Raw genomic sequence first — 23,018 nt, 5'->3', positions numbered from 1 at the left:
TGTTTTAAACTATTTCTTTAAAAAATTTTAAAGTAAAATAAGTTTTAAATTGCTCCTGTCATTAAGTAAGAGTTTTATTATAGGAATTGTGGCCAGGCTTATAAAAAATCCACGTCATCTTACAGACATTTCTTTGATAAGGAAATTCTTCCTTACTGGAAAGGTTTTGGGGTTTGAGTCCTCAGTTGGGGTTTTCAATGCAGTAATGATTTTTCCTTCTTAAATTTTAAAACTACAATGAGTCTGCCTGTCATAGTGTACTGAAATATAAACTTTTCAAATGGTTTGGCCATAATCTATATCCTATGCAGATTTCAAAATGCACATCATGTCCTCCCACAAAAATGCCTTATGATGAGTAATATTTAACTAGGGTTTTTATGGTGGTGACCCAAAGACTTTGAAAAACATTCTTAAAAAGCTACTGTGGAACTTTCAAGTTAGTGAATTTTAACAGCTGTTTCCACCACTAGACCTGTAAGTGGAATTTGATTTCCCTTGAGTCAATTCTATTAATTTATTTTTATTATTTTAGGATAGCCAATATGATTTAACTGGCTGGGTTCTGACACTCAGATGATGTGAGTGGCATAGAAATTCTGGTTCTAATCTGCATTTCCCCCGAGGGCCTCCCCTGAAGACCACCCAGATGGAGCAAGACCAAATAGGGAGTGAGTAGTACCATATTCCTCCCATGCTACACCCAGGCTGGAGCATTTCTGCCAAGCAAGGGATGTTGTTCTCAGGAGATCAGAGCACTCAGCAGCTTCCTGAGGTGGTAAAGGAATATTATCTTCTCTGATCTCTGAATGAACGTGCAGACCATTCCTCAGGTGTTTAGGCCCATACCCGTTGGAATGCACCAGATCAGAGCTCTGCTCCACTGACAGCTTGGCTTCAAGAGGGCTGAGCTGTGGCTTCAGATTTCTATTAGTAAATTTAGGATAATATTTCTCATGGCTATTGTGTATATGATACATGGAAGTAAGATGAACACATTTTGTAATGAAATACTGCGGTGTACTTATCAGGTGTCTTCTTACGCAGACATCTAAAAACAGGTTTACCAAAAAAAATTTACTTTTATGAGTCATCTCTCTCTCCAGAGAGTGAGGTTAAGGTTAAGTGTCTTCTTCTTTTTTTTTTTGGTACCAGGGATCGAAGTCCTTGTGCTTTTGAGGCAGGCAGTGGAACCACTGAGGTATATCCCCAGTCCAGTTAAGTGGCTTTTTAAAAATAGTTTTATTGTCAAAGGCAAATTTCAAAGGAAAGATGTGAGGCTATTTCCTTGAATTGTCTGAGCAGTTTGGAAAGTAGGGATTCTGAGTGATTTATTTCTGAATTAATAATTTTAGCCCATTTAAAAAATATTTACTGGTAGGATGTGTTTCTTTTGGACAAATTAATGTGTAAATTTCTCACACAATTAAGCAATCTAACCAGGATGCACTTAAATTGTTATTAAGTGTTCAGATTACTGTATTTTGTTTTAAGGACACGGGTTTTGCCAGGGTATATAAGAAAGGAATCAAATCATATGACTGGATTGGCTCCACACAGGTTGTTTCTGGTTACATCTTTATCATCAGTCATCATTTGGATTTGCCTGACTAATATGATCAAGTTTTCAAAAGCCAGTTTTCTCTGCAATTGATTGAATTGTAAACAATTTCCCAATGAGCAAAATAGCTATTTTGATTGTTATTTCCCTGTCCACAAACCCATTTGATTATTGATGATTTTTGGAGTAGGTAGAGCTGGTAAGACATGGATATAACTAGAATATTTAAAAATAAGTTTTTTTCTTGATTTCTAAAACTGTATATTCTAAAACTGTACATGTTCACTGTAGAAAACATACAAAATTCAACACAGTATGAAGAAGGAATAGAAACTACACAAATCCCCAAATCAGAACATTCTAGTTATAATATTTTTTGTTTTAAATTTGGTATGCACATATTTTATTATATGTAGTTTCTATTATCATTAAACATTTCTTATTTTTCCAGCTGATAAACATTGAATCCCTCCAATTGTGTATTTCTAAACAGCAACAAGATATTCAACATGATCAATATTTTAGTTCTTTCAGTGCATTAGCTCAGAGGTCTGTCTGAATTACCTCTACTAGAATTTGAATATAATTCATAAAAGAGCATATTGTCATTATCAATGAGTATATGAGCCATGTTTTGTATAAACCTTTCTTTTATATATATACTGGGGATCCAACTCAGGACCTTGCAATTGTGAGGCAGGCATGGTGCCACTGAGCTAAATCCCTGGCCCTGCATAAATCTTTTAATTTAAAGAACTTCTCACCATCATCACTGAATATTGAATGAATATAGAATACAATAAATTACAATAAATAATACCTTTTCTTTTGGTACCTGTGATTGAACTCGGGTCCTTGCACTTGTGCAGCAGGCAGCAAAACCACTGAGCTAAATCCCCGGCCCAATAAATAAATATCTTATGGCAAAAGTCTCTCTTTTCTGTAGTTTTAATAAGTTTAAATCATAAAATATTTTTCTTAAAAGTAATGAAAAATAATTATATCTATCTTTTCTTTTATATTCAAATAAATTCAACAAATATTTTGTAGAACCTACCACATATAAAACATTGAGCAAGAGGATACAAGGCTGACTATGAAATGATTTCTACTCTGAGGCACTCATATCCTAGCTCAGAACTCTTTGAGTCTGCCCTGCCTGCCATTGCAATACCATAGTCTGGGTGGCTTAAACAACAGAAATTTATTTTCTCACCATTGTGGAGACAGGAAGTCCCAGACCAAGGTTCTGGCAGACTGAGTTTCTAGTGAGGCCTGTCTTTCTAGCTTGCAGATGGCTGCCTTTTCTCTGTGTCCCTACCTGCCCTATCCTCAATGTGCTCCAGGAGAGAGTGCTCTGGAATCTCTTCCTCTTTATATAAGGACACAAGTCTTATCGTATTGGGACCCCACCCTTATGACCTCATGAAATCTGATTACCTTCTTAAAGACTATCTACAAACACACTAGAGGTTAGAATGCAACATATGAATTTGGGGAGGACACAATCCAATCCATGGCAGGGGTCCATCCAGTAATGAATATAATCACCTAATATATAATTAGTGCTGTAAATAAAGATAAATAAAGTGTGATAGCCTCTTAGAGAAATTAAGAGACTGATTCTATCTGGAGTTTGGGGGAAGTCTCACAGAGGAACCGGGAATTTAGTTTGTCTTACAATTCCCCAGACACAGACATGCCAGTGATTTATTGAGGAAGTGCGTCCAGGAGAAACTAATAAGGAAAGAGGAGATGCAGGGCAGGGAAAGGAAGAAAGCCAAGCACAGGGTGAGATTTCAAGCAGAGACCTACAGAGGGTAGCTTCAGTCTGATACTGCACAGAATGGAGTTTGAGTTCTATCTCTTGCACCAGTGAGCCAGGGGCTAAGGGCTGGCTGCTCTAGGCTCGGGTGAGGCCTGGAACTCTCAGACCCTCTGGGATCTGCCCTGGAAGGCATGATGTCTCCAGCAGTTGCAGGACAATTCTCTGAAGAGAGTCAGAGTTTCAGGTTATTAGAAGCAAAGGACACTGAACAGCAGTGTACCTATACAGAGACTAGTATGAATGAACATCTTGCAAATGTGAAGGAATGAATAGTAGGGATGTAACAAAGATACATGGCGGGAATATAGACTGTGATCAAATTGAAAAGAGTTTTGAAAGCATTGATCCATTGACTGTAGCATCTAAAAATAGCTATTGTTCAGTAAGATATTACTATTTTAAGGACAGATTCTGAAAACAGGTATAGAATTTGGCAATATACATGTTTACAATTCTATGTGGCCTCTATTCCTGGCCCAATTCTAGGTCTTTTATGCCTTTAGCTAAGGATCTTGTTTCTTTCTGGTTTTCTGGCATCTCTTCTCTTTGACTATTTCTCCAAACACTTATCTGTCACGCGTTCCACTGCCCCCTTAACAAATCCACACTTGAATCTTAAATGTTGATTCAGTGAAGTTCAGATGTTACCTAGCATTTTGAATTCCCTAACTTTTCTTACCAACTTCCTCCCATTAGTCTCAATTGCATATAAAGTCCTAAATGTATGTAGAATGCACTCAAAAATGATATGAGGTTGACTGAGGCAAATCAGGATTCAGGAGTCCCAAGCACTTTGGGTGAACTTTGGGCAGAGTCTGTGGAGCTGAAGAAATTAAAGAACAAAACAGAGGGAGAGATAATGAAGCAAGAAAACTTTAGGGAGATTTTATGTACTCTCAAAAATTGCCTGTACTTGGGTTTCCAGGGAAAGAAAATAATCTCTATCAACGCTACCTGCATGCAGTAAAGAAGAAACCGAGGGGCTGGGGATTTAGCTCAGTGGTTTTGCCGCCTGCTGCACAAGCACAAGGACCCGAGTTTGATCCCCGATACCAAAAAAAAAAAAAAAAAAGAAACCGAGGTACTTTGTGCTTCCTTTAGAGTAAAATCTTAATGAACTGGATCCACCCCATCAGCCTACAGTTTTTCTATGTATGAATTTACAAGAGAAGAAAATGACACAAGGACAAATTTAAAGCATAGATTTTAAACTTTTTAGATTAAATATATTTAATTTTGGCAAAGGTACACATAATGTCAACATAGTTTCAAAGTCACTATGCTGACTATTTTAATGATAATAATCCAGAAAGCCACTTTTGAAGATATTTAATATCTTGCTGCACTTCCAGGTTACCATTATTTAAGCAGCAAGTAAATTATATCTGGTGTAGTATGATTTATAAAGCAGAAAGCTAGTCTAATACACAGTAGTATGATTCTTGATAAAGACTGAAATAAAAATTGATTAAAGGCAACATTTTAACTAACTAGAAATTTACTTAATCAGAACATAATAAACATTCCACTTATTACTAACTATAATTGCAATTATAAAAATTGTGCTTCAAAAGATGTGAACTGTTAATCAAATTTGAAGGACTACAAACGGTATTTGTGTGTGGTTAATTTGGAGTAGAATGTCTTCAGTCAGATGCAAGAACAACATGATTTCAAATAGGACTTTTCAAGGCTGAATTTAACCCTAAAACATTGACAACTTTTTTTAGAAGAATTCTTCAGCCAATTCAGCCAAGTTTCTACCAACTATAATTTTTACTGTCCTGAATGCCTTCTCTTAGGATTTTTGTCCCTTTTTTGGAATCTCTTAAATTCCATAGTGAGGTTTTGTTTCATACACTCATTTGTGGTCCCAAGGACACTGACAGCCTTGCAGCACATCTATGGAGCCGATAAACAAGGCCACAAAACATTCACAGTGAGCAGAGAATGTTGTGATTTTCTAAGTTACAGGCGTACCATCAATGTGGGAGAAGGAATATGTGATACTGGGTGAAAGAGTGAATATTCAGGCATTTAAATAAATCACTTGGAAAACTGAAATAAATCCTATTAGTTTCATTAACCAAAATCTCAAGTTTGAGTCATAGTCGTATTCTTTTTAGATGTGAAGGTATTTATATTTGACCTGTAAATCCCTCCCCACTCCCTAAAGAATGATTATTATAATATCCTGATCGTATGTCTGTGTTTAAATGTCTTAATGTGAAGAACAGCAAAGCTACCTTGCCTTATATATAAAAAATATATTTTCTATATCTTGGCACTCTTCAAAATGGAGGGTGACAGATACACGGGAGTGAAATGCAAGAATCAGAGTCTGCAGGCAGAGTCTGCAATGGTGACAGAAGAGACCATGGTTTCCCACATGAAGTCCCATCCAGGAGAGGGTAATATCTGTTCTCACTTGTTTCAGTTCCTTCCAGAGGGATATAATTTTGTCACATGGGCATGGTCCACTAAACCAGCCTGAACAGACAGTGAGTTGTATGACTGTGTACATGGGCAAGGGACGCAGGAGAAGTTTGAGGCTGTGGTACACAGTGACCCCAAATGGGGAGAAATTTCCTGGAAACTGAACTTCAGCTGAAACCCAGGAGTTTAAAAAAGGTAAGAAAGTAAATGTCAGCTTATACCACGGGAATAAGTTATTGACAGTGGATTAGAGGGGAAAAAAAATCATAGTAATTATCTACACATGCCTATCAACTATGTTTTCTTCATAATTTAATAATATTTCTACCGGGGTCTAAAATGGTTTTTCAATGCTCATATTTGTGTGTATGAAAACAGAATATTAAAAAATAAAACCATAAAATATAAAAAGTTTGAGTGTCTGCCTAGCTAGTTTATTTTTCTGCCTACCTTTTTTGGGTTCACAAATCTCAATGGGAACCCTGTCAACCAATTTGTCATATATTTCTTACTGGCATAAGAACTGCAAATGAAAGATATTTATAAAGGATGAAGCATATCTTTTTTTTTTTTTTTTTTTTTGGTACCAGGGATTGAACTCGAGACCTTGGGATAGCAAGGCAGGCGGCAGAACTACTGAACTAAATCCCCGGCCCTTGAAGCATATCTTTTTAAAAATCCTTTTCTCTACTTTGAAACATTTTGCCTTTATAAAGACCTTTCTTCCTCTCCCTCCCTTCCTCTCTCCCTCTCTCCCTCCTTCCCTCTCTTCCTTTCCTCCTCTCCCTTCCCTTCCTCCTTTTTCTTCCTTTTCTTCTTTTCTTGACTTTGACCAATCCAACATTATATGGTAGAGACATGCATGCCTCCTGGACTATATGTTCTCAAGTAATGCTCCTGTGAACATTTAGAAGACACTAAGTGACAATGAAAAACTATTACAGATGGCTTTACCTAACAGATCTGGATTCAAGTTCTAGCTTTATTACTTATCCACTTTGTGACCCTGGGTAAATTGTTCTGCCTTTCTTTGAAAGCTAAAGATAACAATGCCTGTTTCACAAAGTTATTTTAAGCAATAATGAGATGATGGGTGTGAAACTAAGATGCAACATACCACAAAAATTTAAGACATTAGCAATATAAAATTTGGACTAGGTAAACTCAAAAGATATTAAGCAAATAAATTCAAATCCTGGGATTGAGAGTTTTGAAGTGATACAATGAATAAATCTATGAATAATTTGTTGAGAACTTCCAGATACTCTTCAAAGAATGATTTTATTAATCATCACCATGAGTCTTGATGTAATTACTGTTCTCCCATTTTACAGATATAGAAAAATACCTAGCCAGGTGCCCTGGTTGTAGAATCAGGATTCAAACACTGGTCTAAACTGCTATTCTATACTGGCTCTCAACTAGCTTTTTTGAAATAGGTTATATTTCTAGGAACTCTATAATCTATCCTAGGGATGTCTAAGACAATTAGTGATACTGCCATGTGTTCTGATGGCTAATGTTTGTGACAGAGATTTATAGAATTTTTGAGATTCCAAGAGTAATATGAAGACACAGTCTTTTAAGTGCTTACTGCAAGACACACATTGCTTTCATTAACATTTATGTATTGTTCACTTAATCTTTTTCATCCAAGGAAGTAAGGTCTACTTTGAAACTATCCTCACGTTGCAAACAGGAAAACCATAGTACAAGGAGGCTGAGTAACTTGTCAGAGAAGAAGAAAAGGGACTTTCTTGTGAGAGGAAGAACAGGGACTTACTTTGTCAAGTGTGGTTCCAGAGCCCCACTACACTGTGTCCCCAATGGTTGATGGATATGAAAGCATATCCCCAGTGTTCTTGATCCTAAATGATATAATTCGATGTTTATGTCATTCTTTATAATCACTAGGCGCCCTGTCTCACACAAAGTAGACATCATTGTGCTAAGCCCCTAGTATACTTGGAAAATAAACCATATAGGAAATGTGACTAAGATGGACAAGTCCTGTATTTTTGCTTTTCCTCTTTTACTTCTGCTGCTTAGGAAGCCCTATGAGTAGAGGGGATTAAGTAGGGCCTTTGGAAGGGGACCTTGTTACAACTCTGCTGTAATGTGTGGGTGGATGTCTCCAAGTCTTAGTTTTCTCATTTATAAAATAGAGACACAATACTTAAAGAATTATTGTGAGGAATAAAGGGATCATTAAGTATCTCCCTTAGAGTAAATGCCTAACAAATATTGATTCCTTCTATTTTTGCTTCTATTGGAATACATTCCAGTCATCTAAACACATTAATGTTCTGTTTTTAAAAACCCTAACACCACCAATTCATCTGAATTTCTCGGAATATCTGAAACCAAAGAAGTTTTTTGGGACATGCAAATAATGAATGATCTTTGCATATCTATTAATAGGCAGACACAGGGGGATTTGATGCTCTGGAGTACAGTCTCATGATAAAACCTACTTTAAGATTATTTGTACTATCTGAATAATTGAACAGTTTAGCTGGCATGTGCTACACTTATCATTAAAACTGTCAAAATAATTAACCTGAACAAATTTTGGTTTGTTTATTTGTTTTTAAATAAACTGATATTCCCAGGAAGGATTATCTCTAGACCTGTAAAAAATTTTTTGATTGGGGAAAACTATTGCCAGAACTGAGAAAGCTGAGGAAGCTTCAACGAAAGGGATTTTAACAGTGACTTTTTTTTTTTTTGCAAGAATATATATCAATGTCTCTTCAATTTTGAAAGTTTTGGAGAAAAGTTGTCTTATATGGTCTGGGACACAGACTGCTCAGGAAGAACTACAATGAGAAGCACTCCCTTGTTGATTCTGGCCAAATCAAAGAAATTCGATTATGAAAGAAGAAACCCTGAGGGAGGAAGAGCTTTGCCAGAGTCAGGAGAAAAGCAGAGGAAAATTGGAGAGTTCTCATGCTCTCAAATTGTCATGATAAAAGAAGAGTTAAAAAAAGAAAGTAACCAGTAGAGATGTTGCTCCACTACTAGAGAAGAAAGAAAAAGGCCCCCAGACAGAGCAGTGATGACTATATCCCAACCCAACTTTTTCTACCTATGGACTGTTAAGATAAAAGGTCAAAGCACAAAATAATTTCTGGACAACCAAATATTGTGGTTAAAGCTCTTTTCTGGTATGGCCAATTCGCAAAAAAGAGAAGAATCATCCAGGACTTAATCTATGTCCATACACCAGATAAACTGTATACTAATGAACTACATTAGCATTAAGTAAAGGCTGTAGGCATCCTGGACCATAGGAAATGAAGAAACTCAATGAAAGTCAATAACAAGAGGGAAGCAATGTGAAGATCAAGCAGTGGCAAGACCTATCCATCTCCCGAGACAGCCAGCAGAGAAGACACTGACACTGTGAAGAAAAATAGTAACAGGCCCTCAACATAGAGAGAAGCTGTAGTGGTGGGGCTGGTGTGGAGCAATGACTCCCCTACCCCTCTTCCTGTGCTGGGAATTGAACCCAGGGCCTTGGGCATCTTAGGTAAGGGCTTTACTGCTGAGTTACGACCCCCACCCACAGTGAGACTTTTGACAGTAGAATTGCTCATGATTGTTGATGGAGCTTCCAACAGAAATTTCATTTTTGCAAAAAATATTTTCACTGAAAATATTAAACTATATGTAACACTGACTTATGTACAAATAGTATTTTAGTGTTTGAATAATGTTCTTTTTTGTTGTTGCTGTTGGTGTTTTTTGGTACCAGGGATCGAACTCGGGTCCTTGGCTTGGGAGGCAGGAGGTGGAACCACTGAGCTAAATCCCCGGCCTCTTGAATAATGTTCTTTTTAAAAACAAAAAGAAATCGTAATTCTCCCAATACTTAACACAAACAGTTGTTACATTTTTCATAAAGTTGGGCATCTTGTTAGGTATGCAATATACATGAAAACCTTTTGAATAAAATTAATCCAGTTAGAATTAGAATTAAGAGTTATTAGTTTCCCAACAGGAGAGGAATAGACTACTTAACTAAGAAGGCCGTGATAAAACATTACTTGGTCACAAGTCTTGAAAGAGAAAACTATGGAATTCTAAGTAATGGTGAATTAACTAGAAAAACTTCCTGCCAGGTGAAGAAATTGCTATTAAAATGACAGTTGGCTGGGAGATTCATAAGAGCTTTGAGATATTGCCATAGACATTTGGATACCCTTTGGAATACTAAGTCAATTTGTTGACCAAAAACATTTAACACTTTCTGTCAAAAAGTAGGATTGCTCATCTCAATATTTACTCAGCTGGGAAAACAGGTCTGACATGCATGAAATTTAGCTAAGTTTATTCTGGTGAAAATATTGATATTTAGAGATGCATCATTCACATAAAAATTAATAGACCATGGTTTCTATCTATGTAAGGAGACTAGGAGGTGTGCTTGATTTGAGTTTCTTAGAAAGTAGGTTAAGTTAATCTTCAAGAACATACTTTGAAGAGTATACTTTCAACTTAGCTACTGATGGAAAAGTAGTAAGTCTGCCTGAGGTGGTAGAATGATCACTGCTAATGCACTTTCTGAAGGACTCTCAGAAAGAAAAATAAAACAGCTGTAATAAATTACAACTAGCTCATCCTTGGAGTACTGGATAGGCTATGTTTTCAGGGAAGGTTGATTTCAGAAGGTTTCCATACCATCAGCACAACTCTAGTAGCTCAGTAATATATGAGAAGTGCACAGTCCTAAAACCAAGTAGTAAGCATGCTGAATTAAATATGGTTATTTCGGTTAACTTTTGCTGTATAACAAACTACTTTAGACTTAGTAACTTACAACAATGGCTATTTATTTGACTTTCAATTTTGTAAGTCAGCGATGTGGGGTAGGCTTAGCTGGGCAGTTCTTGTCTTTGTTAGTCTTGGCTGTTGTTACAGGGTAGGTTGTGTGCTACCCCTAAATCTCTCAAAATTATATGTTAAGTCTTCTGTGGTTGTTACTGAAAATATCCCTCAAAAGGCTCATTGTGTTGAAGCCTTGTCACTGATTGGATTTTGAAGTGATTGGGTCACGAGGGTTATAATTTTATCAGTGGATTAATATACCAATGAGATCACACATGGGTGGCATTGTTGGAAGATAATGGAAACTTAAGAGGTGGAGCTTAGTTGAAGGAGGTGGGTGATAGGGGCAAGACCTTGGGAAGTATATCTGATTCTGCACCCTCCTTCTTGGCTCATTCTTGCTCTCTGCCCCTCCTGATGCCATGAAGCGAGCAGCTTTTATGCCACCCCCTTTTACCATGATGTTTCTGTCTTGAAACATCAGTTGACTATGGACTAAAACCTCTGAAACTATAAGCCAAAATAAACCTTTCCTTCTTTAAGTTGATTTTTTTAGATATTTTGTCACAGCAATGAAAGGCTCAGTAACACAGAGTTCTAACTTGCAGTACCTCAGATTGTTTTGGTATTTGGAGATATGGTCTTTTCAGACGTAATAAAGTTAAAATGAAGTAATTAGGGTGGCCTCTAATCTAATATGACTTAGGTCCTTACAAGAAGAAGAAATTGAACACACTTGAACAGAGGAAGATAAAGAGGAAGATGCTGAGGAGGATACCATATAAGCTTGAAGTCAGATGTCTATAAGCTAAAAAGAGAGGACTGGAGCACACCCTGCCCAACACTACCCACATTTTTGTTTCAGAGTTCTGGCTGTAAAGCTGTAAGAAAATATGTTTTGTTTTAAGTCCTCCAGTGGAGGGTGTTAGTCTTTGTTACAGCAGCCCTGGCAAGTGAGTACAGCTGGGATCCCTTGTGTATCGGGATGCAGCCTGTAGGCTGGCCAGCCCGTGACTGTGAGGCTTCAGCTGGGAAATGTCAAAGACCGGGGTCTCTCTCCATGTGGTCTCTGCCTCTCCAGCAGTCTGGCCACACTCATTCATGAGGTATTTGCAGATTTCTAAGAAAGCAAGAGCAGATGCTGCAAGGCCTCCTGACTCAGAACTGGTGTGACACCACTCTTGCCATATTCTGTTGGTGAGAACAGGCCTTGGGGCCAGGCAGGTCCAGCAGGAGGGGACAGCCCCCATCTCTTGGTGGGAGGAGATGCAGGACACTGTGGACATTGCCCTCTGCCATAATGGCTGCTTGAGATTATAGCACTAAAACTCTTTTATAGATGCAGGACCAGATTATGCTCCAAGATCTATTCTGGAAACCCTCCATAAAGGTAACCTTCTGTCAAAATTATATGGAAGTCAATATCCAATTAATAATGACTAGGTTGTTGAATATCCTAAATAATTTTAAATACTTTATATCCTCATAAACAAAGCTGTGTTTCAAGCACATGCTAACATACAAGACTTGATCACTGATTTAAAAAGCTAAATCTCTACCTGATAGGTATTTATGAGATACTAGGTTTTATGGAAAGAATTAAACAATTAAAGGTATCATGGTAAATCATTAACTGATGAAACCTTCCTTTACCAAGTGCAGATCGTTGAAAGCAGAGTTCACTTGCTTCACTGCAAGACGAGACTTCTGGAGCCTTTAGTGTTACCTTTTAAATTGTCTTCTTCTGATTGATAAATTACATATTTCACTTCCTTTTTGAATATATGTGTGTTAAGGGACTTGCAAGGTTCCAAAAACACAGCAGCGAACAAAATGGACATGATCTTGCTTTCCCAAAACTTTAGTAAAGAAGCCAATAAAAAGTAAATAGGAACCCACATAAAAATAGAAAATTATAAAAATTTCTATGACTATAACATAAAGTATGCAATAAAAGATTACTCACTCAGTGGGCATACACTGAGTTGCTTATTAGGAGCTAGTTAATATGGCAGGCCCTGGGAATGTTAAGGTAAATGAATCAGATCCTTCCTTTCCTTTTTTCTATTGATGAGAGACAGATCAGAAGACTAATTAGTTAATTAATTAAAAGCAAAGATTCATAAGCATTACAACTTGTGATAAGTACATATGTCTATGCATAAAACACATGAACCATAAAAAGATAAAGTGAAGAGAAGGCACACATTTAAGCTGCGACCTAAATATCAGCTGATATTTTAGGTGAGACCAAAAGATGAAAGAAATTGTCATTTTAATAAGAAGTAGACATTCTTAAGGCAGAGGAACAGGAAATGCAAAGCCCTGGAGATTGGAAGATCTCCAAGTGACGGAGGAGGAACCTTTACTGAAGAACGGTGACCAGTGCTATTGCATGGTCGTAAGCCATGTGGAGGAGGAGTCAGGTCATACAGGGGAAGACAGGACAGGCAAAAAAGTTTAGATTTTATGCTAATGAAATGGGAATCCAGCCAAAGATTTTAAGTAGCCAGAGGCATGGCCTATTGTATAAATGATCTTCAGTATGTGAAAGATGGGTTGGGAGGGTTAGAAATGGGACTAGGAAGACCAAGTTCAGAGTTGCTGCAGAAATTCAGGTAAAGAGGAATAGTGGTCTAGACCAGGGCAATGGGCTAGAGGAATAGAGATAGATGTGAGATTTAGTGGGAAGTCTTGATGTAAAGTAGGAATGGAAGGGAAGGCTTCTTTAAGTTTTATTTGTTGTGAGTACAACAGCAGAGGGTTAAGAGAGTAGAGGAAAGCACAAGGTCCCGAGTTCGATCCCCAGTACCAAAAAACAAAAAAACAAAAAAACAAGAGAGTGGGCGAAAGCTTTCATTCATATTGTAAAAGCAGGATTGAATTAAGACCTAACCAAGGCTCAACTTCTGCAAAGGTTATTGCTCTTCCTTTCCCCCATAAAACATAAGTATTGCTGAGTAATTAAAAACTAAGGTAGTGCTAAACCACAAAATAAGTGTAAGCAAGTTTCCTGAGTTATTTTTTTCCCACCATGACTGTCAGTGCTTTTGCTTCTGAACTGTCAAACATCAACTTACTTCCAGATCATTTGGGTGTGAAATCCTTAGCACATGCTGAGTCTGTTCGAATGCAGCCTCTAATGAAAGTCCTGAATAGAGAAAATGTTTGTTGTGGGTTATGGTTTGTATCTAGGTGTTCCCTCAAAGCCTCAAGTAGTCATAGGTGGCTCAATCTAGGGTATGTGATGCTGGGATCAAGGATGTAATGCTGGGATTGATTCATGGTGTGATGCTAGGAGTAAGGCTGCCCCACCTTGGGTGTGAGTGCTACCCTGTACCCTGGATAGGATATAAGGGACAGAAAGAGAGTCATCACTTGTGGCTTGATGCTTGCTGCCTTCTGCCTGCCATGAACTATTTCTCCTCAGCAATCTCCCTTTGCCATGCCACCCTGCCTTGGAGCCAGCCAACTATGAACTGAAACCTATACAAACTGTGAGTCAAAATAAACCTTTCCTCTTTTAACTTTGAAAAGTTGGTTATTTTGACTCAGCAACAAGAAAAGTAACTAAGACAGTGTATTTTAGCCTGAAAGTAGGCTGCAGCACAGACCTGGGACAATAGCCTGGGCAGATTCTGTAGTGATCTGCAAACTAAGCTGGGAACTGGGCCTTAATTTTGGATCAAACAGGAGCTTGATAGTAGAGTGGAGAGCAAGAGAAGTGTAGGAACAAGAGCATAATTACCAGCCAGGTCATGAGCATGGTTAGTGACAGGTGGTGGTGGCATTGCAGGAAAATTTTTCATCAGTCATAAGCCAGGCCAGATGTTTCTGGAGGTCAGTTCTGATCAGAAAATGAACAGTTTGTGTACTCTAGGTGCCCCTATCCAAATGCATGTATTTTTATACCATACATATTTTGACTGGAGAAAGGCAGAGTTGAGAGTTTGCTTAGTACGAATAAAATGTCAAAGGCAATATATCAGTCTACTGTCTCCTTTTTTGAAAGAACTAAAAATGTCATCATTTTATATTTGGAAATTCTCACTTTGTTCTGACTTGTTTTGTATGGTTTGCTTTAAATATAATACTGTAGCTGCTCTGGTCTTACAGTGTCTTCTAACCAAACGCAGTGAATTCTGATCTTACTTGTAATAATTCAGTTTTGACTGTACTCACTTGCTTTTCCTTTGCTATTCTTATTTTCCTTGACATTCATTTTAACTATAAGCACGTTTTCAATATCTGAATTATCCAATTCTTCGCTCCATGCATTTTATAAACTTAATATGAGTAACCCATTCATCTTCCTAACATGAGTAAACACACACTGCTGCTCAGTCTGCTTGTGGAATGAAACTTAGTTTCTGACCTAGGGAGATTGCAGGTGACGTGGGAAATCAGCTGCACTAAAAATGATGAACTGTGTTCAAGTGCAACGAGGGACAAATGTGAATACAGACATGAGAGAGTGAAAAAGGGGGTGGTTGTGCACAATGAGGGCATAAAAAGGGGAGATGAGGCTAGAGAAGAGGGTGAAGAAGGATGACTGAGGTAAACAGAACAGCAGGCAAGGAAGATGCAAGGAGTATCTGAAAGTATAAAGTTTTAAAATTCTTAAATCTGCTGGAATATGCTAAGAAGGAGAGGAAGACTAGCAGTCAGCAAGACCAAAATCATATAAGGATTGTAGGCTTTGTTATGGAGTTTGGACTGTACTTGGTAGCCAGTGGAATGAAGGAAGACAAAGGTTTTAGCAGGGATGGAATATGATCTGACTTTGCATTCTGCAAAGAGCACTTCAGATGTAAGTTTAGGATGAGATCAAGGACACTGAGAGATGGACCTGGTGAACTGCAATGGTAAATAGGGAAGGTGAGTGCAGGATAGAACCTTAAATAAGGCAGAGGCCATGGAAATGGAGAAACCGGGAAGGTTTAAGAGGTCTACAAACTGGAGTGGGCAAGAACTGATGACTAGACATGAGGGTTTGGTGAGAGGCAGGTATTGGGGAAGTTTCCAGTTTTATGGCCTAAGAGACAGGTAAAGGGCGATGCTATGCTCTACAGAAGAAAATAGAGGACTGGCTGTGGGGGGTAGTGATTGAACAAGTTGAGAAGGGAAAACAGGGGAACAAAGGGGAAAATCAGTCCTTTGGGACATTTTGGGTATGGGGTGACTGCATTCCTTTCGAGACAAGAACACTCTGAAAGACTGTATTTATAAAACTCCTCAGGAAGGGCCAAGGATTTAGCTCAGTGGTGCCGTGCCTGCCTGGCAAGTGTGAGGCCCTGAGTTTGATTCCCACAAACAAAAAAACACACAAACAAAAACTCCCCAGGAAATGGCAGTTTTTCCTGTGTTTTTTTTTTAAATTCATGCTTTTGTGATCCCTGTTTAACATCTTATATATTGTTACTCCTTTATCTCTTAGAAAATCTTCATTTTCTTGTGTATTTTCTTGTCCCAATGAATGGTACCACATCCCACCCACCTAACAAAGCTCAGCACTCAGAGTGAATATCAGCTCCTCTTTCTGATTAGCCCACATCCAACAGGTCTTTTAGTTTGTTCTCTAATCCTTCCCCTCTTTTCTTCTGGTTACTATTTGACCCAATATACCAACCCACTGCTGTATACACACATATCCTCAGGCCTCGATGGGCAATTTCTTGCTCCAGACTTTTGCAGTGGTTTCTTAATTGCTATCTCTGTTTCTTATCTTTTTCTCTGAACTTTCTTATTCACACTACTGCCAGAGCAGCCTTTCTGCAGCACAACTTTGATCATATTGCATTGTTACTTGAAAACATCAATAGCTCCTCAATGCCCAAATGGTCACCCTGGATTTTCATAATTTGTTTCAAACCTATATTCTAGATACAGCACATTGCTCCTTGGCTCATAAATGATACGCCAATCGACTTTGAATCGTGTGATTCAAAGATACTCTGATTCATTGGTTTTTGATTCTGCATTTTATTTCAGGTAGGTTTAAACCCTTAGAAAGAGGGCTTTTGCCCCCTCCCCAACTGACTAATTTCCGAAAGTAACTAAGTATACCGTTAGGAGTTGAACTGTGATCCTATCAAAGATATATGGAAGCCCTAACCCCTGGTACTTGTGAACATGACTTTATTTGGAAATGGGTCTTTACAGATGCCATCAAGTTAAGATGAGCTCCTTAGGGTGGGCTCTCATCCAGTAGGGCAAGTGTCCTATAGAAAGGGGAAATTCTGACATAAAGAGAATGCTATGGCATGAAAGAACCAAAGACTAAAGTTCTACACTACAATCTAAGGAATGCCAGGGACTGATGGTTACCACCAGAAGCTAAGAGGAGGCAAAGAAGGATTCTCTCCTATAGGTTTTAAAGGGAAAAAGAAATGCCAACATCTTCAGTCTTGTACGTTCTGGAACTGTGACACATATATTCCTGCTGTTTTAAGCATCCAGTCTGTGCTATTTTGGTACAGTAGTCCTAGAAAGCTGACACAGAGGGCATATATTATGGAATACAATGTGCCCATGTGGCCTCTCTTCTCCCAGGACCAGCCTGTCTATGGAGGCAGCTGCACTGGCAGCACTGTATCTGCATGGCAGGGGAGCCTCACGCTGGGTAAAAGTGCCACCACTGTACTTTCATGTGTAATTTTATGCACCAGAAATGAAGGATTTATAATCCACTGGTTTTTGTTGAAGAGAATATTTACGAATGTACTCTTCAGACTCTCAATCTAAACTTGATGTTGTAAAGTCATAATTTCACAAAGGAAAGAATCTACAGCATGCTTGGTGTCTCTGAATGGTATCTGCACTCCAGCTCACTACTAAGCCCATTTCCATCATACTCACTTGCTGATAAAAACTGTGATAAAAACTGTCTTATGCTCACGTATTTACTCTGTCTTTTTTCTACCAGGTTGTGAGATACTCTATTGGCAACTTTGTATCTTATTAGGTGTTGCAAAGGAGTGATATTTAAACAGAAGCTATGAATGACTGACCTTAATAAGGGCACCATGGTATTTTACTAGTCTTTATCAAGTTAGTTTTATTTCCTGGATACACTGCTTTTCCTGGATACACTGGTTTTGCATGTATGGTTCTTTTTTTTTTTTTTCACCTAGAATGTATGCTCTGTTCATTTCCACCTAAAGGACTTCTCTGATTATGACAACCAAGATCGCTTTTTCATGTGTTACTGTAAGATTCAGGCTTACAGAGTTCAGAAACTGGTGGAGTTGATTGACAGTAGAACCTAGGTCTTTCAGACAGAATCAATGCTCCTCCTAGCTTCTTGCCAAGCCAGAAATCTTTTTTTCTTTCTTTCTTTCTTTTTTTCTTTCTTTCTTTCTTTCTTTCTTTCTTTCTTTCTTTCTTTCTTTCTTTCTTTGGGGATTGAACTCGGGTCCTTGTCCTTGCCCAACAGGCGGCGACAGAAATCTTTCTTAATATGTACTCCCAAACAAATATTCTCTTTCTCTCTAAATTTCTTTCTTTTTTTTTTTTTTTTGGTACCGGGGATCGAACTCAGTTCCTTGCACTTGTGCAGCAGGCAGTGAAATCACTGAGCTAAATCCCTGGCCCTCCTCTCTAAATTTCTTAAGGAGCTCTACAATTAATTTTAATGAGACTTAATATGTTTTATTTACATAGTAACTTGCTCAGTAACTTGCATTCTAGAAATGAATCCTTTTTGTATCTATTTCAGTAATAGCACATGTAGGAATGTAATAAGTATTTGACTAGATTACATATGCTGAATAAATGTATGTTTGGATATGATTTGAATGTGTTTTTTTTTTTTCTTTTTGGTACCAGGGATCGAACTCGGATCCTTGCACTTGCAAAGAAAGCAGCAGAACCACTAAGCTAAATCCTTGGCCCATGTATGTCTGGATTATGGAATTATAACATTGTCTATTATGCTCTAAACTTCTGGGAACAGAGGCTTTTCCTTTTTAAATTTTGACTCTCTGGAATAAAATCTATTGGTTGAATGAATGATTTGATCAATCAGTAAACACATGAATGAATGATGACAAATGACAAGAAGACCTATCTGTGGTAGTTTTCCTCTGAATTTTACAAGGTTATGAGTAAGTCATAAAAGATCATACAAAGTCCCAAAAGTTTGTGTAATCGGTTATCTTCAGATTGAATGCAGCTAATCTATCTTCATGATGGGAATGACAATCTAATTACATGTTCAAAAAAAAAAATTAAGAGAGAGATTAAAGTATTATTTTAATCATTTATTTACTCACTTGTACATGGGAATTGAGAAAGCATCTCCCAGCTGAGTAACATTATGAGTAACAGTCCCCTATTTTTTCTTTTTTCTTTGGCAGCTGGAGCTTGGGGAAGCTAATTGAGCCACTGGCTAAAACTCAGAGACAATCACAGTAGTAGTTGCTTTTATGACCATCTGTGACATATGAAATAGTATGGGGATCCTAAATTAGAGCAGTGGTCTAGGGACCAAAGGAAGTCCCCAAAACCTATTCAGCCAATTAGAATGAGTATTATGGCAATGCTGAGACCTTACCTGCTCTTTTCACTGTTGTTAAATTCAACATTAAAGAGATTTGCAATATATATATATTTATATGTATCATATTTATTATACACACAATGCTTCTCTTTAATATTTTCTGGGAGTTATTTTTATGCTAATATGTAATGGTTTTATAATAGTTATTTTGAATGAATAAATATAAAACTTTTGTGGTTTTAATTTTGAATATGATAAATATTGATAGATATAACCAATGTAAACAAAAACATGTTAGGGTCCTCAATAATTTTAATACTATGAAAGTCTTTTAATACCAAAATGTGAGAACCACTGAATTAGACAAGAACTCACAAGAAGTTTCAGACCCCCATGGAATCTCAGGAAGCCTTGTAGAAGGATATTTCCTTCTTGTTAGCTTGTAGGTTGGAGGCAGCAGGGCCATTTACACAGTTAAGGATATTTGCCTTTATCCTATGTCTCTCCAAGAACAGTTCTCCTGCTGCCCAGGAATCTGCAGCTAGAACCAGGCATTATTCCTCTTTCCTGCTTTATTCCTCTATCCTATGTCTCTCCAAGTGCAGTTCTCCTGCTACTCAGGAATCTGTAGCTAGAATTGGGCACTTCATCTCTGGCCTGATGCCAAATTCTCTTGTTCATTCTCCTCTAAATCTCTCAAAGTGTTTGTCTCCTAGCACCATGGGACCTCACCCACACAAAACCTGTCCAAGGGCAAGTCAATACAATCAGCTGTTGGATGGTTGCTAATTCTGTAGTTTCTGAAATGTTCTTTCAATAAAGAAGCCATTCAGTAATGAAAAAATTAACTATTAATCAATTTGTAAGATTTAAAATAAAAATATAAAATTTAAAATATTGATCCAGAAACATTCTCCCTTTTGTTAAAGTGTTCCCCTCACCCCAAATATTCACCTCTGGTCTTACAGCTAAGTAGCGTAGAAATATTTATGCACTTATTGAGGAAAAGTTTTTTGACCACCCAGTATGTGTTTGGTACAATTTGTAAATATTTGCAAACACATAGTGTAAAAAGCTCTTGTGTATCCTGTGGCTGCTCCCTGATAAATAGTCACTGAACCTTGACTCTTATAAAAGGAAATAACTAGAGACTATGACAAACCATGCATAAAATCCTTATTATATTTCATTAACACAGGCACCTCTTGTAAACATATGACACAGGACCATTAAAATGGTAGTTTACCCCCAATTAGAGTCTCCAAAAGGAAACTACATGTGTAAGTTATGAAGTCAGTAACAAGTAGCAAAAAAAGAGAGACTATGCCATACCTTAGGTTAATCTGTAGTTACTCCCATTGGTAAAGTCATGAAATGGAGGTTAAGCATTTGACAATGTGCTAGGACTATGAAGCTGTGTTTTGAGGCTTCCTCATGCAACATATTGGCTACACACAGGTCTGGAAATGATTTATTATTTGCTGTCTTGAAACAGATGGTTGTGTCTGGAATGATGGCGTCAAATAAGCTCACTTAGTGGTACACTGTTTACACAGAACAAGCAAAATCTGAAAAACAATTTGACCCAATGCAGGACTGAAACTAAACAGGATTCTCAATTACCCTTATTTCAGGGGGGAAATATTGCTTACAGATGAAATGAAACCTCTGGTATCTGGAGGACTTTCTGGGAGGAAGAATCAGTTACAGGCAGTCTGCATTTGGGAAATGAGACAACTTTATATCTTCAATGAGATCCTAATGGATTCAGTTTCTTTTGAATGGTTACATGAAAAGATAAATGTAGTTGAAATGAGGTTTCTGGCTGTTTTAATAGATGAGCAAATAATAGCCCATGTCTATATGGCATAATACTCTAAAAGATCCAAGGAAAAACACTCAAATTATTTTCATTTATCTTTCATTACTTTGGTGGTAAAGTTGTCAGTGCTTCCAATATAAACCAGTATATAACACCACATAAATAACAAATAAACCTAAAGTAAAAACCAGACACTATTATAAAATAGCTCTGTAACCCTAGCAATTGCTAGATAGGCATAGTGTTATTTTAAAATTTATATCTATGGATGGGTTCATAGAACTGTTGCTCTGTGTCATTTCTATTTGCTGGGATGTGTAACATATGCATCCAAACAGCTAACCATTCCCGGTTACTGCACATCATCAGTTGCCTGTGGGTCAGAAGTATCCCCAGCATTCCAGAGCCCTGTTGAATTCCGGAGAGAAGTTATGGTTGGGTAGGTTTTTCACATCATTATGTTATTCACTGAAATTCACTGAGTGATTACCATAAAGAAAATCTCATCTGGGGTGCACTGGAGTTCACAGTTCAATCCTAATAAAGGCACAGGAATAGATAATTATAAACAGCCTTGATTAAAGGTTCAGCTGATTCTATCATTGTAGAAATGGGCTTGGGAGGCAGCACCAAGGCTGTATGTGTGGATATCTAGAGTGTAAATGCACATGCGCACACACACTCACACACAGTTCTCCAGCTAACTTACCTCCTATACCCAGCTCAATTCAGCAAGTAAGAGCACATCAGGGGCCTTAAAATACAATGTGACCCCTGCTATCAATGAGCTTCTGAAAAATGCCTTACATTTTGACCCTGTTGGGTCAGAACCTGCATTTTCACAGTGATGAGATTTGCACTACAGTTGGGGGAGCACTGGCCAGAGCCTCCTTGGAGATCAGTGTATTTCTGATAAGGAAACCTCCCAAGGCAAGCTACAAAATGCATCTTGGAAAGCACATTAAAGATTCGAAGCTTTGCTGTAAAGGCATTGAGGAAACACTGGAGGCAGAACTCTTCTATAATCTTTATAGGCCCTATGCATCCTCACTTTTGTGGGCTCTACCTCCACAACATATTAAGCACATTAAAATATACTGACATCTCATTCAAAATTCAAACATATATATTTAGAAAAAAACATTTTTATAGCTTAAAAATTTTGAGTTTTGATATGGATAAATTATTCCTTTTGTTTTCTGAAGTAAAATGTATTCTATTGTGTATATGTTACTAGATGGGAGTCCTGGTGGCTTCTTTACAGATACTTGGCATCCTGAACAAAGAATTTGGCAAGACACACAGAAAAGGTAGCAGGGGTGCAGAGGTATTGAAGGTGAAAAAAAGACATCATGTAGGGCAAGAGCTGATCAGTGAAGGAGGCTCACAGTGCCAGGAGGATAACAGGAAAGGCCTTTAGTATCCGAAATAGCTGAATTGGTCCCCACCTCATGGAAACATGGTATTGGGACAGTTGTCCTGTCACAAACTCACTTGGCCTCACACCAGTGTAAACTGTCCTATCGAAAAACTTGCTTGGCCTCTGGACAGATGTAAGTGAGAAATCAATAGTCTTTTGATTGGCCCTGCCCACATGTAAATGAAGGATTGAGAAGAACCTCTTCTGATTGGTCCTGTGAACAGCACATTCAAATGAAAAATTAGGAATAGTGCTTTTCTGATTGGTCCCATGAACAGTGCTCAGGATCTAAGCCTGGAGTCATTTAGGGGTCCTAGGCTCTACATAGGTCTTTTCTTTTTTAATGAAACAAATGACTCAAAAGACTAACTGTGGGTTTTTTTGAATTCTGACACATTCTGCCAAGTTGGTTATCTGGCTTGCCCGCGCCCTAATCTCCTACTTCCAATATACATGTATATGTATATTTATATATACAATCATATATGTACATTTGACTAGCTAGATGGCATAATTCATATGAATTTGGGGGCATAATTCATATGAATTTGGGGGCATAATTCAACCCTAATAATATTATTATTTGCTCTGTGAAGTCAGTGAGGCCAACTACTATGAATA

At 37.8% G+C, this 23,018-nt stretch overlaps 1 protein-coding gene across 6 annotated transcripts in view; it reads right to left on the bottom strand.

Annotated features, from left to right (window-relative positions):
* Positions 1 to 23,018, bottom strand: part of LOC101697604 (uncharacterized) — a 55,357-nt gene that overhangs the window by 23,258 nt on the left and 9,081 nt on the right. Inside the window, exon 1 of one of the 6 annotated variants that reach the window (XR_015452908.1) lies at positions 2,778 to 4,900. The exons of the other annotated variants lie outside the window; for them this stretch is intronic. The gene's annotated coding sequence lies outside the window, so the exon portion shown is untranslated. Of the gene's footprint in view, positions 1 to 2,777; positions 4,901 to 23,018 lie in introns of those variants that run through there. 6 annotated transcript variants of the gene reach the window in all.

Source organism: Heterocephalus glaber, unplaced genomic scaffold, assembly GCF_053883595.1.
Source record: "Heterocephalus glaber isolate CG9 unplaced genomic scaffold, H.glaber_assembly_v1.0 deba00001454, whole genome shotgun sequence".
Taxonomy (NCBI): Eukaryota; Metazoa; Chordata; class Mammalia; order Rodentia; family Bathyergidae; genus Heterocephalus; species Heterocephalus glaber.
Note: the sequence above shows the minus strand (reverse complement) of the source record. Positions and strands in the feature narration are given on the sequence as shown.